Here is a 16,901-nt window from a genome sequence, read left to right on the forward strand (position 1 = left end):
TTCCAACTGAATCTAAATTTATAATATATGCCAAATATGTAGAACAACCCTAATGAAGTAATTTATTAGCCTTTATTGCTGAAACAATTCGTACTGGCCCACTAGTACGAATACCATTTACTTCAACCCGATCTTCACTCTCTGTCCAAATGCTGAATCTCTTTTTATTGCAGTCCAAAATCACTCAATGTTCAGATAACCAATCCATCCCCAGTATTACATCAAAATCCCCAAATGACATAATCAACAAGTCAACTGGAAAAGTTTTATTTTATATAATCAATGGGCATCTTGGACAGACTTGGTTCACTAACACTGTTTGCCTTAGCGGACTCGACACCTCAATGGACACTCTAGACATTTCAAATTTTAACTTCCCCTACTCAACTAAATTTGAATTAATATAGGAATGTGAAGATCTGGGATCAATTAAAGCATGAACAGGCTCAGAATATAATAGAAATATACCTGCTACCATATCATAAGCATCGTCTTCTTCATGGGTTTTGACCACATAAGCTCTGGCTGGTACCCTGGCTTCAGATTGCTGGGTAACAATGCCACTGCTTCTCTTAACTCTACCTCCTCTAGAAACTGAACCACCTCTACCAGATCCCCTGCTTCTAGCTGTAGATACTAATCTCTGTGATGTTACTGGTGTAGCACTATTAGTTTTCAAGCAGTCTCTAATGAAATGATCGGTAGAACCACATTTGAAGCAGCTTCTAGATAATTTCTAGCATTCTCCTCTATGTTTCTTTCCGCAGTGTTGACAGTCTAGAATTTCTATTTCCCGAGAGGGACCTCTCACACTGCAAGTAGATATTGTTGTCTATCTCCCTCTGCTTCTGCCGCCTCTATCAGATCTAAAATTAGATCTCCATCCTCCTTGAGATTCCTTTGATCTTTTTGGCTACGGATTTGAGTTGGTAGTTCCCACACATTTCCCAGTTAGTCTAACACTTTCAGTCTTTTTGTCGAGACCCAACACTTGCTTTACCATTTTGGCTCACTCAACCAAATCCACAAACTCAGTGATACGGTGAAATACTAACTGTACTTTGATCTCATCTAGCAATCCCCGTAAGAATCTTTTACAACTATCTGTTTCAGTTAGAATAAACTCGGAGGCATATCTGCTGAGTCTTGAAAACTCTCTCTCATAATCTATAACTAACATGTCACCCTGCTCCAGCATTAAAAACTCTTGCTTCTTGTCTTCAATATACATCTCTCATACATATTTCTTTTAAAATTCCTTCTGAAATAGGTCCCATGTTATTTGATCTTCTGGTAAATGTCGTACCACTGATTCCTTCCATAGATAAGCTTCCCCTTGTAGCAATGATACAGCACAAGCAAGCACTCTCGAGGGGTACATTCCAATTGCTGTAAAATTCTCTTAGTCGATTCCATCCAATTTTCAGCAGTTGATGGATCGACTCATTTTAGACCCATAAATTCTGTACCATATTTCCTTAATTCTTTTATCGGAGCCCGTCTTTGAACAGGTGCAGATGTCATAGCAGGAGTAGTTCCCACTACTTTTTATAAGGCATCGGCTATCACTCTTAATATATCAGAATCATCTCTACCATTTCTTTTATCAACTCTAGGTGGTTGATTTCTTACAGGATTTATGCTAGGTGTTACTGACTCAATTTCATCTAGTCCATATGGCTCTTCATCACCAGTATACATTTCCTGATCGGTATCTTCTATTCTTTCATCTGACATCTTTAATCTATAAAACAGAAACAAAAAAATAGGTCAGCATCCAAAAATCCCGACTCAGTTTCGACTCAAAAGTGGCATGTACTTCTAGACTCAATTTCGAGCTCGATTTAGGCCAAGAATTGACTAAACCTGATAGCTCTGATACCAACAAAATGTAACACCCCCTAACTCTAAATCGTCGCAGGAACATGGTTACGAGGCATTACTGGACAATCAGACAATTTACGATTAATATTCAAATAATTATCCAACATATTATATTATAAAATAATTATAGTCCCTTAATTGGACCCTCAAGGCCCAAAATACATATTAGAGGGGAATCGAAACTTGTTCGGGTGCTTCGAGGATTTTTTTTTAAAAAAACTCAATATTACCCTTTATAAATATCTAACCTTCCCTGCAATTTCAAACCAGAACCAATCCAAAACCAATATTTCAACGAATGCAATTTCATGTTTAATTGTATTAAAATCATACCTATAACATTAATTTGATAATTTACTCTATGACCACTTATATTACCATTAATAATTAAATTAGAATTTTATTCATTCCATTCTAAATTTAGCACCAATTATACCATGTATATCATATAAATTTTCATACCATTTCATTAGTTTAAACACCAAAATACCAAATATCATTCTTTACAACAAAAATCATATAGCATTTTAAAGTGACCTAATTAACACCTATGTACATGCCACTTTTACCAAAACAAGAATACATCACTGAGTTTTGCACTGGAGTCGGGATCGCCTGGATGCTGAACCAAGACTCTGAATACCTATTAACCTGCACACAGAAACAACCGTATGCTGAGTATTTTATACTCAGTGGTATTACCATAATTCAAATTATAAACATAATAATCATATCATTAAATCATATAACTTTATTTATTTATTATTATTTTTTTACTAAACCAATTCAAACATAAATTTGTCATTCTCAATATATTCATACAATTCAATTTAGCTAATCAACAATTGAAATCATATACATTCATGTTGAACCATTATCTATCTCATGAACTATTGGTTCATGTTTTCAATTCTCATACTCACATTCAAATCACATTTTTTTTTATTCACGTTCCATTTTCACATTTCTTTCAATGGCTCAACCAATTCATTTTATTCAGTTTAACCTTTCCTTTAATTACCCCTATTAACAAACTCGGATTTTGGCGGATACACAGATCCAACCAAACACTCCAGTATGGCACCTGTGCCTCATTGGATAGTTCGAAGCAAATAATTGACACCCAGTGTCTCATCGGCCAAGCCAAAGTAAGGTGGTACCCAGTACCTCATTGAATCTATCTGAAATAAAATAGTGACACCCAGTGTCTCATCGACTCGAGGTCGAAGCATTCCTAAACTATTCCAATCCTATGGCATGCCAACTATATTCGACTCAGCCCGACTAGTTAATAGGGTATTCGATTCACTTTCTGAATTCAATATCACTTTCAACTCATGTACGAATCAATTCAATTTCACTTTTCATCAATATACAATTCTATATCAATACTTATCTATCATCAATTCAATTTCTTTTTCAATTCCATAATAAAACTTACCTCATAATTTACTTACCATACACATAATTAAAATTTTAACATTTAATAAAAATAACTTGAATTATAGTAATATAAACCCGGATTTATTCGGTTACTCCTTGACAATTTTTTCCTTTCCTTTCGATGCCAATGCCTTGGGTTCCTTGTTAGCAATCAAAGCTTTAAACCTTAAACCCTTAGTTTTTCCTTTCTCTTTTCTTTCTTTCTTTTTCTTGCTCTGCTTTAGTATGCCTCTGTTTCTTTTTCCTTTGTTTCATTTCTTATATATATATATATATATATATATATATATATACACTAATTAATAATAATAATTATTATAATAAATATATTTTATTAACAAATATTTATATTACATTTGTCACTTTTAATTAGTTTGTCATAGAAAAATCTTATATAATAATTATTTATCTAATAAATATATTTTACTTAATAATAATAAATAAATAATAAATATCTATTTTAATAAACAATACATGTATTTCAATTGTATTATACATATTATTACACATGTATTTTATCTCCTACCTACATTTGTCATAATTCAATTTATTTAATAATAATAATAATAATAATAATAATAATAATAATAATATTATTATTATTATTATTATTATTATTATTATTATTATTATTAGTATTATTATAACAATAATTTAATAAATATCTATTTAATAATTATTGCCTATACTACAAATGTATGTATTTTTATTAATACACTTGTCACCATTTAATTTATTTATCACATAAAAATCTTATAATATAATTATTTAATTAATAAATATCGTTTAATTTTATAATAATAAGTAATAAATATCTATTTACTTAAATAAAAAGTAATTAAATATTTATGTTACAATTGTATACATATTATTATTACACTTATATTTTTATCACCATCCACTTGTCAAAATCATACTATATTTATCATATAAAAATCTAATTATTTTATAATATAATATGTTCGATAATTATTTGAATATTAATCGTAAATTGTTCGATTGTCCGATAATACCTCGTAACCCTGTTCCAGCGATGGTTTAGGGTTGGGGGTGTTACATCTTCCATTCAAGGTGAATAGTTCCTCCTGACACGAAAGTTCTGGATATATGGGGAAAGGTTATTGGTTCCCACTTGACTTGTTCCCCTTTCAGTTGCGTTCTTCTCCTTTCTTGCTTCTTCTCCAGCTCTCTCTTCTTTTGCCTCGCATCTAACTTGTATCCTAAGCCAAAACGGTCTCGTTTTTCCATTACATGGGTGTCTCGACCCTTCCTTGCAAGTATTTTTCGAATCCCCTTCCAGGCAAGGCTCCTTTCCCAACCGTCAGCTGTAGGCCCATCTTCGGAGTTTTGGATATTTTGGGTATCGGGACCTTATTTCTTTCAACGATGAAATTTGCATTCACAAATTTGAAAGATTGAAAGGAACATTCTATTACTTCATCATCTGTCCCTATGTATGGCACGTTACTGGTTACGGATGCAATAATGTCTTCTTCCGCGTTTATTGTTGTGAGTCGACCCTCAGTTACCAACTTTAGCTTTTTGTGCAATGATGATGGAACTGCCCCAGCTGAGTGAATCTAAGGCCTCTCCAACAAATAATTATAAGAAGGCTTGATGTCCATCACCAAGAAATCTACCTCATACGTGTTTGGACCAATTAAAAGGGTATCTCAATCCTTCCCATCACTCTCCTTTCCGTACCATCGAATGCTCTCACTATGTTTTGGCATGTCTTCATGTGAGAGCTATCCATTGGTAATCTATTTAGCATGGATAGAGGCAAGACGTTCAGTGTAGAGCCATTGTCTATTAGAACCCTTGGCAGTGTATATCATTTGTAGCGGGTGGTGATGTACAGAGCCTTTATAGATCCCATGCCCTCTACTGGTATTTCGTCATCATTAAAGAAGATGAATTTTTCAGCACTTATATTGTTAACTAGGCGGTCCAGTTTGTTTACAGAGATATCATTAGAGACATAAGTTTTATTTAGCACATTCATCAACACGCTACCATGAGTCTTTGAGCTCAAGAGCAAGGCTAGTATTGATATGTGAGCTGATTGTTTGTGTAGTTACTCTACAATGTTGTACTTGTTATGCTTTAAAATTTTCAAGAATTCCCTAGCCTCGTTCTCAGTTACTGTCTCGTTAACTGGCGATTCAAGCCTAGCCATATTTTTCTTCTTATACTCAACCGTTGGGGTCTTTCCTTTAACGAGCATGGTTCTTGTACTTGTAGGGTCATAACGTCTCCCACTGCATATGTAGAAACTGACATTTTGACCCTCTTCTAAAGCACTAGCCGGGTTTTCTTCTTTCGGGATCATCACGTTGCAATCATAATTCTAGAGAACCCTCTTGCTGTCCTTGTAAGGAAAGGCTACAGGTTTCTAGATTATGACCCTTGGTGCAATTTGTCCTCCGAATTCATTACTTCTTAGTCGTGAAATGATAACCACTGGGTGGTTGACTTTATAGACCTTCTCTGTTGACCCATCTTCTGAAGTGCACACATCTTCTCCTTCTGAGCTTTTGGCATATTCAAAGAATTTTAGCTCCTTATTATCCATCAGATTTTGCACTAGGGCCTTAAATTTAATGCACTCCTAGATCTCATGACCTTCTTCAGCATGAAACTCACAATAGTTTCTCATCCTTTCGGGTCTCTCCTTTGAATCCTATTTAATTAATCCTCCCCCCACCATTTTCTTCCAAACTCATTTCAGTGGGGTTTTCAGTTCCGCTACATTTATTTTGGTTCTCTTTCCTCCACTCTCAATTATCGCGTTTACCCCTTTATTAGAATAACTGGGTAATAGATTTCCTGCCACATTAGGTCCCGATGGAACATCGAACTTCACAATGCTTATCTTGATAAACCTTTCAATTAACTTTTTAAAAGCGGTACAGTTATCAATTGAATGTCCCGTGATTCTCACGTGGTACTCGCATTGAGTATTTGTGTCGTACCATTTGGGAAATAGAAGTTGCATAGGTTCCAAGTAGAAAGGGGATACCACATGTACATCAAACAAACTCCGATACAGTTCCTATATGTCATCGGGATGGGTGTGAACTGGAGTCTTTCTGTATTTGTTCTTGGGTTGGATTCTTGCCTTAGGGGGCCCTGATGGTTAGTAGTTACTATCCTTGGTAGGCCTACCGTGATTGGTTTTGAATAACCCTTGTTATATGTGCTTGCATTATTCACCTCATTTTCTTTTTTCCTCGGAGCTGATCTTTTGGCGCTTTCCCCCGCGTCTGTCTTACCATTTTTCACTGCATTTCCAATCATTTCACCAGACATTACTATATCCGAGAAGCTCTTAATAGCATTTCCCAACATATGGTTGATGAACAGGGTATTTAAAGTACTGATGAAAAGCATTATAGTTTCTTTCTCTAGAAGAGGTAGCTGGACTTACGTTGCCACCTCTCTCCATCTTTAGGTATATTGCCTGAAGCTCTCACTTTGCTTCTTCTCCATATTCTGTAACGTGATTCTGTCGGGTGTCATGTTTGTCACATGACTATATTGCTTCATAAAAGCTTATACTAAGCCTTTCCATGGATTGACTTTGGCACGACCCAGTTGGTTGTACCATTTGGCTACTAACCCGATCAGACTGTCTGGGAAGCAATGAATTAATAATTGGTCATTATTAACGTGTCCTGTCATCCTTCGACAGAACATCGTGATATGAGCTTTAGGGCAGCTAGTCCCATTATACTTTTCAAACTCTGGAGTTTTGAACTTTGGAAAGAGCACTAGGTCTGGGACCAAACTCAAGTCCTTGGCATCAATTTGCAATGATAATCAGTGTTTTCTATTGCTTTAAATTTTTCTTCTAACCATCTGCACCAATCTTTAAGTTTTTTTGGCAGTTCCACTCTTACTTTTTTCATTTCTACCATATTATCTAGATCTGAAACAACGGGATTGGTTGAATTATCCCCTAGATTGAAGCCTGAACCCGTTAGGTAGTTTGTTGGCGCTGAGGTACCAGCTTGATATTGTTGGGGTCCGATAGTAACGGGCACCCTTAATGGGTACGCCCCTGGTTGTGTCTGGGCATTTATCGGGGTAAAACCCGTGGAGTAAATAGGATCATCATTATCATCCCCTGAGTTGACCACAGTGCTCTTCCCTTTTTTCCAACCAGCAGCTACATCAATTGGCTTATCATACTTCTTTGGGATTCTTGTATCTGATCCCTCATATCTTGTTGTACTTTTGCAAACTATTTTTGCAACTGATCTTGCATGTCTTTTTGAATTTGTTCTAGCTTTTCCAATCTTTGGTCCATTACTTTGGTTTTGGCACAAGTACTGTAATGATATTTCGTTGGTAAACTCTTGTTGATTTCTAGGTTAACTATCATAATTTCGATTAATTAGGGTCTTTTTGTGAAATTTAATGCATATGATGCAATGTAATGCAAATGCAAGGATTGAATGAAAAAAAAAAGGCATTGACTCTGATTCAATTCTATTAGAATAACTTTACTAGAAAATAAATTTCTTTACATAAAACGGATTACATATACAGCTTTGCCCTAATACTCAAAACCATAACCTTTCTAAGAAGCCAAGCTAACTCTCGACCCCGATCTGATTTTGATTCATACTTCAAGCTTAGCACGTCAGCCTGAACTGCTAGGGTTTGTAAATGATCGACCACCTCTCGTATTTGAGCCACAGCTTCACCCATGATATGGTCTCGATCCCTGACCTGACCTTGAGAATGGTGGAGTTGCTCTTTCCAATGCTCATTGTTTGCTTCAGGAAGCTCAACTCAGAGTTCACAATTTTGTAATACAATTTTGAGCTTTTCTATTTTTCTTTTCAGCTCTTCAATCTTTTTTATGCTCGCTTTCAGCTTAATTGTGGAGTTGCGACTACAATACTGATGAAGTGACTTTTCTAGCTCTGGCACCCGGGCTTTTAATCCGATCTTTTCACTTCGAATTTCTGACAAACTCCTTTCTAGAGCCTCTTTTCGAACCTGAGCATCTTGGAACTTCTTTTCCTATTGATCGACTTTATTTTTTCTTCTTTGATCTCTTACTGCCATTATTCTGATGTTTTTCCTAGCCTGGCAGTCCTCATTAACTAACGCAACTTCTTATAATCCATTTTTATACTGTCCAAGTTTTCCTCAGCCTTGTTCTTTCCTTTTCTCAATTTCTTGGCTTCTAACTTTTGGATATCAATGTCTAATCCTAGTTGCATCTTTTCCTCCTCCAATTTTTCTATCTTCTTTCCTAACTCCAAATTCCTCTTTTCAAAATCTTGATTGATTATCTCTAACTTGATGACCTCTAGCTAAGATGAGATCACTTGCAGGTGTTCTTCCATCTGTCGAGTGTTTTCCTGACTTGGCACAGGGATGTTGTCATTGACTCTTTGACCCCACCACCAACCATACTCGGGGGTCGTCAAGAGACTTGTAGCGAATCTTTTCATCCTACGGGTTTGGTTCCAAGTGTTAGATATTTCTTAAACATTTTTCTTGTAATTATCACCCTTATATGAAAACTCACACTGAGCCAACCCTTGTGTTGCTGGTATAAACTGCCTCAATCTATACTGCCTCAACACAAGTAGAGGAGCATATCCAACAGCTCTCCATATCCTAAGTAGGGGGTCCCAGTCGAAGTCTCCGCACTGGTACAATATCTCATCGGGATCATCCAAGGAGCCCTCCATTCAACGTCTTTGTCTTGTAGATTTTAGAGAATCGCCATCTATTTTTCTTCTAAAATATTGTCTCGCCTCAATGTAACCACTAATTCTTTCAATGGAGAGTAGTTCTTGGAGAATACTCGATAAAAAACTTTGTCTACCTTCCAAAAGTGGCTATGAACCATACTAATAGAAGTTGCGCACATCCGATGAACCTACCTTCACCCACTCTCCAGTATGCATTCAAAGATTTGAAAGTTTCAACTAAGATCGTCGGGACGGGTGTGACCCTTTTATCGAGCCGGTCAAACAAATCTGCAACTTCCTCATCTACGTGCCCTAGTGCTTTAGGGAAGATTACTAACCTGTAGATACTCAAGGCGAAGATATCAACCCTTTTCTTTATGTCTGGATGTGCCAAAATCAGATCTCACAAACTTTTCGAAGGGATACATTTGCTTTCTCCTTTTTACTTGATCTAGGACGCGACCCATTGCTCATTCATCCCCGTGATGCTCATTAGTTTCTTTAGGAAAGTCGGGATATTGGCAACTCTAGAGTAAGTTTTGTTGGCTTGAATCCTAGGGCATCGAAGCAAAGTTGTATACTCCTCTACAGTAGGTACCAAATCTACCTTCCCAAAGGTAAAGCAGCTGTAGGCGGGATTCTAAAATTTAGCCAAAGCTTGAAACAAGTGTTTGTCTATTTTGATATCAAGTAGATAAGACAAGTCATCATAATTACAGTAGAGTAGTTGCTTGATTTCATCGTCTCATTGATCCCATGTCTCTTTCAACTCTTGAAGATTGTTTTGAGTCACACTGATACAAATGAAATCCCACAGTTCTGAGACGTACCCCTCCTTCAGACTATCACCCTTCTCTAGTTGCGTTTTCTCGGACCATATTCGGACAACCGTATTATCTTCCACTCTATCAAAAAATCTATTCTCCATGGCAAGCTCTCTATTTAGTAACTGAATGTGAATCAACACCTTTTTTATGATAAAAATGTTATGCAATCATAGTCAAAGAAAAACAAAACAAGTTAGTACATCTTATACAAAGCTAAAATTTAAAGCAAGAAATAATAAATAAAGCAGCTATTTGGGTGACCACTAGGGGTTCATTGCGGTTCTACCTAGGGTAGGCTCTTAGGGCTCATTATATGCGGTTTGGTTCTAAAGTAAGGGTACTTGAACCGATAGATTCCTTGATCCTCACCCATTATAGGCTCATACGAACCAAGTTCAGTTCAATGGAATACATTTCCCTATGGCTCTATGGAGAGGAAAATCTCATGAAGACATAGGTACGGATATATCCCGAAAGCGATCCACTATCCTATACAGAGGTGAATACCTCACAAATGAATAGTTTCTCACTCCCACTTAAAAGGGTATAATGCAATATGCAAAAATATATCCAAAGACTCGAACCAATAAAGTAGATATATCAAAATGATATAGACCATAAAAATGAAATGCAACGAAATGATCGTAAATTTAAACTAAATTATAAATTTTTGACAAAAAGACAAGAAATAATCAACTCGTGGCTTGACTCTTTTATTTTGTCCCCAGCGGAGTTACCAAGCTGTCGATACTATTTTTTTTGAAATCGACTTTTTATTTTAAAACAAATGAAAATGGGAGTCACCACCGATCCTTTTTATTAGGTGTGACTGGATCACCTTATGATTTGATTGTTTTAATGGAATGTTTGATTTAAAACAACGATTTTTAGTCTACAAAGTTTAGAAAATGGGTTCGGGAGTCGGTTACGCATGAGGAACGGTTAGCACCCTCATTGCACCCAAAATTGGTACCTAATTAATTACTTGATGTCTTTAGTGTCAAAAATTGAAAATTTGAAAGGAGTTAAAGTACGATCCCTCTTTGTATTAAGGCACTATTTAGCTAAAATAATTTTCATGAAGAGAGTTTATTTCAAGTTATTCAAGAAGAAAGGTTCATGTCCCGTAAGTTAGGATACAATGCCTTAAATCCCCCAAAACAAGAATAAGCGTTAAAAAAATTTATTTATTTTGAAATATATTTGATTATCTCGGTTTTAGAAAGAAGACATATTCCGTAAGTTAGGAACACAACTTTTCTAATTCCAAAATTAATGAATGTCATTTTGATTTAAATTTTTTCTTTTTATTCATCGTGCAAATAAACAAACATGATACTTAAAGTGATACGCATTTAATTTGTTTGGCGTGGTATGGAAACGAAAAGTTAAAGGTTATCTTATCTTGAGGAAATAAAAGAACACATCCCGTAAGTTAGGATACGACACCTTGAAATCTCGAAAAATAAGCTCATTTTTTTTATTATTTAATTAAACCTCGTGTATTTTGATTTTAAGAAGATATTTGGTCATTTGGGTTCAACGAGAAAATTGAAACCTCGTAAGTTAGGGTACGACTTCTTGAATCTCCAAATACGAAACATTGCCTATTTTCAAAAATTTCTTTTTATGCATTGAGTAAAAATTAACGTAACACTTAAAATGGTATATATTTAGTTTATTTGGGCAGAGTAAAAAATGCGTAAGTATGTTTAAACACAATTCATGACATGATTATAATAAAATAAAATGATAGCACCAATGATATACAAAAAATAAAAATATCATAGTAATAAACGATAATGATATAACTATAATAATAAAACACCAAATAAACAATGGCAATAATCCTATTATAACTTCTAATTCTATACTAATTAAATGATAATAAGGAAAAATAAATAATAATAATAATATTAATGATCAAATCATAATATTAATAAAATAAATAAAGTAATCTTAAAATAAAGTAAAACGGAAAGTGCATGATAATAAAGATAAATAAACATGACATGAGAATATAAAAATAATAAAAGAAATAATAAAATAACAAAAATAATATATAAAAAAATTAAAATAAAATGATAGCAATAATAATAGAAATGCACAAATAAAATAATATGAATAATCTATTTTAAAGTATAAAAGATAAAGAAATAATAATAATAAATAAATAAATAAAATATAAAAGTTTCGGAAAAGTTGAAATTAAATAGGCTAAGGATTAAATCGAAATCAGAATGAAATTAGGGGGTGAATCGTAAATAAATAAAAATAATTAATAAAACAGAATAAAGGAATAAAATGAAACGTGCGAAAAGAAATAGGGACTAAATATGAAATTATCCCGCACTCCTTAAACACACCGTTCTATAGGGTCCAAAACAAAATAAAAATAAAATTACATGGCAAAAATTAAAAAGGGAAAAGAAATGGGACTCGATTTGAAAATAATTAAAAAACAGAGGGATCAGGAAAATAAATAGACCTCATTCATATCAAGAAACACGGGTCTCACGCGGTTCAGGTCGGGTCATTGGGCTAAGACATCAAAACGATGTCGTTTCAGAAGTCTGTTCCCAAAAATGGCCCAGGGACCAAAATGAAAGTAAAATAAAAATAAGTGGAAATTTTTTTTAAAAAATAAAAGATGGGATAGGACTGGATTAAAACAAGCCGCAAAAGCGGAAGGGCTAAAGGTGAAAATATACCATTTTTCAAAAACATGCGGATCCTATTAACGGGGCGGGTCAGATTTCGGGTCTTAAGCAAAACAGTGTCGTTTTGGCAACTGATGCTTAAGTCCAAAATGGCACCGTTTAGACCCCCATATAAATAGCAAAAATCAGAAGAAAAAAAAAAACACTTCCCTCTTCATTTTTCAAAAAATTCTGAGAACTCTCTCTTAGATTCTCTCTCGCCCTCCCTTTCTCCGGTCTTCGCTCCGGCCATCGACCACCATGGCGGCCACCGGTCACCAGCGACGACACAGCCCCCACGGTGGCCGGAAGAGCAAAAAAGGTATTTTTTGGGATTTTCGACTCTCCAAACTCCGATTTGGGCTTATTTTAAAAAAATGTTAAAATCGCAAAAAGAAAAAGAGAACCCTTCGGTGTTAGGGTTTTTTTAAAAAAGGGTCACCTTTCATCGGAAGTGATGGCCTCGACCACTCATGGCAACAGAACGCAAATCGTCAAGTACAGTTTTTGAAATTTTTCCTTTTCATTTTATGTTTTATTTATAAAAATAAATTCGTAAAAAATAAAAGAGAAAAAATATCACCCTTGGAATTTTGAATTCTGTTTTTGATTAATCTCTTCTATGTAAAAGAATACATGGTGGATCTGGCTTTTATAGCTGAATAATAAATTAGATCTTGATTTTTCTATGTATTTTCAATATTTCTACTATTTTTGCTATGCTATTTCTCTGCTGTTGTTGTCTTTTTTTGTTCTTTTTGCAGGAACTGGCGCGCGGTCAACGGAGAGTAGAGAAGGGCTGCCTTTTCCGTTTTGGTGCAATGGCGGCAGGCGGCATGACTGAGGGGAAACGACGCGGGGGCTCTAGGATCTTTTTGTTTTACTGAAAATGTTTAAACATTTTGGGCCATTGGGCTTATAATTTTTTTGGGTTAGGGTCTTTGTTTTGGGCTTGAATGTAATTGGACTTAAATTGTTTAATTTTAATTTTATTTTTTAATTTGATTTTATTTATTTGGTCTTGGGCCTGGACAAAAATGACCGGTTACAATACTCATTTATTTAACTTAATAAACGAATATAAACGAACATTATATATGAAACCTTTGGATTGCTTTCAGTTTCTTATATTTTTAGGTGTCAGCCACAATAAGCATCTTTAGATTTCATCCAAAAGATAAATATATGGAAAGAGATTTAACAGTACATAATAAATAACACATCACTTTTAATTGCACATAAACTGTCCAAAATATGTGTTAACCTGTAAAGAAAGATGGTCAAATAATGTCAAGATTGTGATTATCCTTTTCTTTTTGTATGAAAAGAGGTTCACTTTATACTTTTATTTCATCTCTATCCTATACAGCTAATATATATAAATCATATACTAAAGCCAAGAATATACCTAATTCTTTTATATATTAAAATTACAAATAAAGTAATAAAAGACTTATATTAATATATTAAAATTAAATATAATTAATTTTTTTCTTATTAAAAATAAGTGTTTGATTAATTCAATTTTAGTTATTTTCAATTATAAATTATTTTTTAATATTTTTATCTTTCACCCCAAACTTGTAATATTTTACTTCTAACTCCTTATAATATCGAATTCCTAGCTTCCCCCACATGGGCAGCCAATTTATTTGGGGAAATGCTTTAGTTGAAAGCAATTGGAAGCATTCATTGAAAGTCCTTACATTGCCGATTAGGTAGTAAACCTATCCCTTTTTATTTATTTTGTCAAATATACTAATTCTTTTCTAATTCATGGTAAAAGATGCATCATGCATGCATGCATGCATGCACCCCTTTATTCTTTTATATTCCTAACTTTTCATAATATTGACTATAATTACGTAAGTTTGGATTAAAAGCAGAGGTGGAGGTTTAGCCCCCAAAATTTTAAGTTGAAAACCTTATCCCTTAAAGTTTTAAAAAAATAATTAGACTTTTTTAATCTTTTGAAAATTTTCAGTATACATTTTAATTTTTTTAAAATTTAATTAAACTCATTTAAAATATTTAAAACTTTTCATTAATCTCATAAAAATTTTGAATTTTAAATATTTTAATTAGACTCCAATTTTTTTTTTAAATGATTCTCATTAAACCCCTAAAACTTTTAACATTTTTACTAAACCTCTCAAAATTTAATCTTACGATTCACCACAAAATCCAACCTTGAACCTTTTTTTTTCTTAAAGAAACAAATTATGAATGCAACGGCAGAGCCAAGGAGCTGGCAGTACTGACCTTCCTAAAATGAAAATATTTTCATTCAAGTTCCTTTATAATTTATAAAATTTTAAATTAGTAATAGTAAGATTACACTTTGCCTCCAAAATGATAAAAATTTAGTTTAATTCTTTAAAATTATTAAGATGTAGGCTATTAAAATGGTGAAGTTGTATTTTTACTATCGTACAAATATACAATTTAATTTTGGCCCCTAAAATAGAAAATTTCTCATTTAGATCCCTTTATAATTTATAAAACTTTAAATTAGTAATGATAAAATTACACTTTAACCTCCCAAAATGATAAAAGTTTAATTTAATCCTTTAAACAAATATAAAAATATAAAATTATAAAATATTAAAATTATAAAATTATATTTTATCTTCATAAAATATAAAATTAATTCCAGCCCTCAAAAAAAACATTGATCCTTTGCCGCCAGCTTATTATGAGGCCGGCACGAGTCTTTTGAAGTAGAGACGTAACTAGAGGCAAGCATGCAACGTGCTCCTTTCATTAGACTTTACTCTCTTAAATATTAATAATTTAATCTAAATCACACAAAAAAATTATCAAAAATTTATAAATCATTCCAAACTCGTATGACATAATTCCCTGCTTTGCCATTATTTAAAGTGATTATTCATTTGTCAACTGTTGTGTGCATATGTTCGTAGTATCCTAGCTAGATTATTAATTACAATAACCGAAAAGAGAGAAGAAAAGAATTTGATTCTCCATTAGGATTTTGGAGGACATCAAACGAGTAAATGGAATCTGGAAACAGTAACAATGGTGGCTTTACCGAAAGTTTAATCGGGAATCAGATTCCAAGACAAAAATTTAGCAACACGTAAAGTTGTAGAATTGTCAAGAATCCGCCAACTAGGGTTTTACCCTTTTGTTTAAAATGAAAAAACACACGCTTTAAATAACCAAATCCAGCGAAAGGAACTTCATCAGATTGCACAACATTAACCATCATCAATACACTCAAATCTACCTCCAACTTCCTTCTTTGATTTCTTTTTTCTTTCTCTCATGGCTAAACAAAAAATCCCAGATCGAACAACCGAAGACAAATCCAAAGGTGAACCTCTCAATCTCACACATATCCATCAATTTTCTTGTCCTTTTATTGTTTCTCAATTGTCGATTATAATTGTTGTTATTGTCGTTTTTTTCTATACTTAGATGAATTACCAGCATGTTGTCCTCCGGTGACCAAAGCTAAGAGCGGAGGTAGGAAGAGAAGCTGCCTTGAAGGATGGTAAGTACTCTTCTATAAATTATGGTTAATATCATTGGACTTGTAGTAGTCCCTTAAAATTATCCTAAAAAAATATAATATTATGCTTTGGAATTTGTTTGCAGTCTCTTTGCTTTGTGCTGCTGCTGGTTATGGGAGGCATGCTGCGACCTGTAGAAATAATGGAGCAGCCTGATTGCAATGATGATGACAAAGAATCTTTAAACCCTACTTATGAAAATCACATATGAAACCTTTTATGTCTCTTTTGTTTTTTTGTTTTTAAGCTAATTGATCATTTTGTAATTTAGACAATACATACATACAGTAGGTTAATTTATAGTTCCCCTAAGTTTAAATCACAAGTTTTAAGGTACTTGGTCTTGTAATATACTTCTTTTTAATCCTTTCGATATATGTGAGTGATTATCAATAAAATTATACCATGTTTTGCTTGTAGTTATCGAATTTGTCAGCTTGTGATCAAAGGAATTTTATTATGGGTTGAAGTGTAAATGCCAAAAGGCTTTGATATATTTATTGGGTAAATGTTCATCAAACTATTAGGATATCATTTTTTTTGGTCCTGGGCGTTATAAATTTTGCAGATTTGTTAGTCATCATAGTTTTTGATGTTTTGTATTTCTATCACTTATCTTTTAAAAATTATGTTTTAGTCCTATATTACTTGTATTTAAATCTAATTTTGGATATAAATAATAAGATATGGATATTTAACGATTTTAAAGTATTTGATGTAGTTTTTTTTATGTTTTATCTTTATTTGTGTTTGCGTTAGTGCTTTTTGGCATCTTTGCTATCCCGCACATCCATT

At 33.5% G+C, this 16,901-nt stretch overlaps 1 long non-coding RNA gene across 1 annotated transcript; it reads left to right on the top strand.

Annotated features, from left to right (window-relative positions):
* Window positions 1–15,705: 15,705 nt before the first annotated feature.
* LOC108452529 (uncharacterized) lies at window positions 15,706–16,529 on the top strand. Its single transcript, XR_001866404.2, has 3 exons — window positions 15,706–15,907; window positions 16,012–16,087; window positions 16,192–16,529. It is a non-coding gene; the product is annotated as an uncharacterized LOC108452529 (long non-coding RNA).
* Window positions 16,530–16,901: the final 372 nt, after the last annotated feature.

This window comes from Gossypium arboreum, chromosome 5, assembly GCF_025698485.1.
Source record: "Gossypium arboreum isolate Shixiya-1 chromosome 5, ASM2569848v2, whole genome shotgun sequence".
Classification (NCBI taxonomy): Eukaryota; Viridiplantae; Streptophyta; class Magnoliopsida; order Malvales; family Malvaceae; genus Gossypium; species Gossypium arboreum.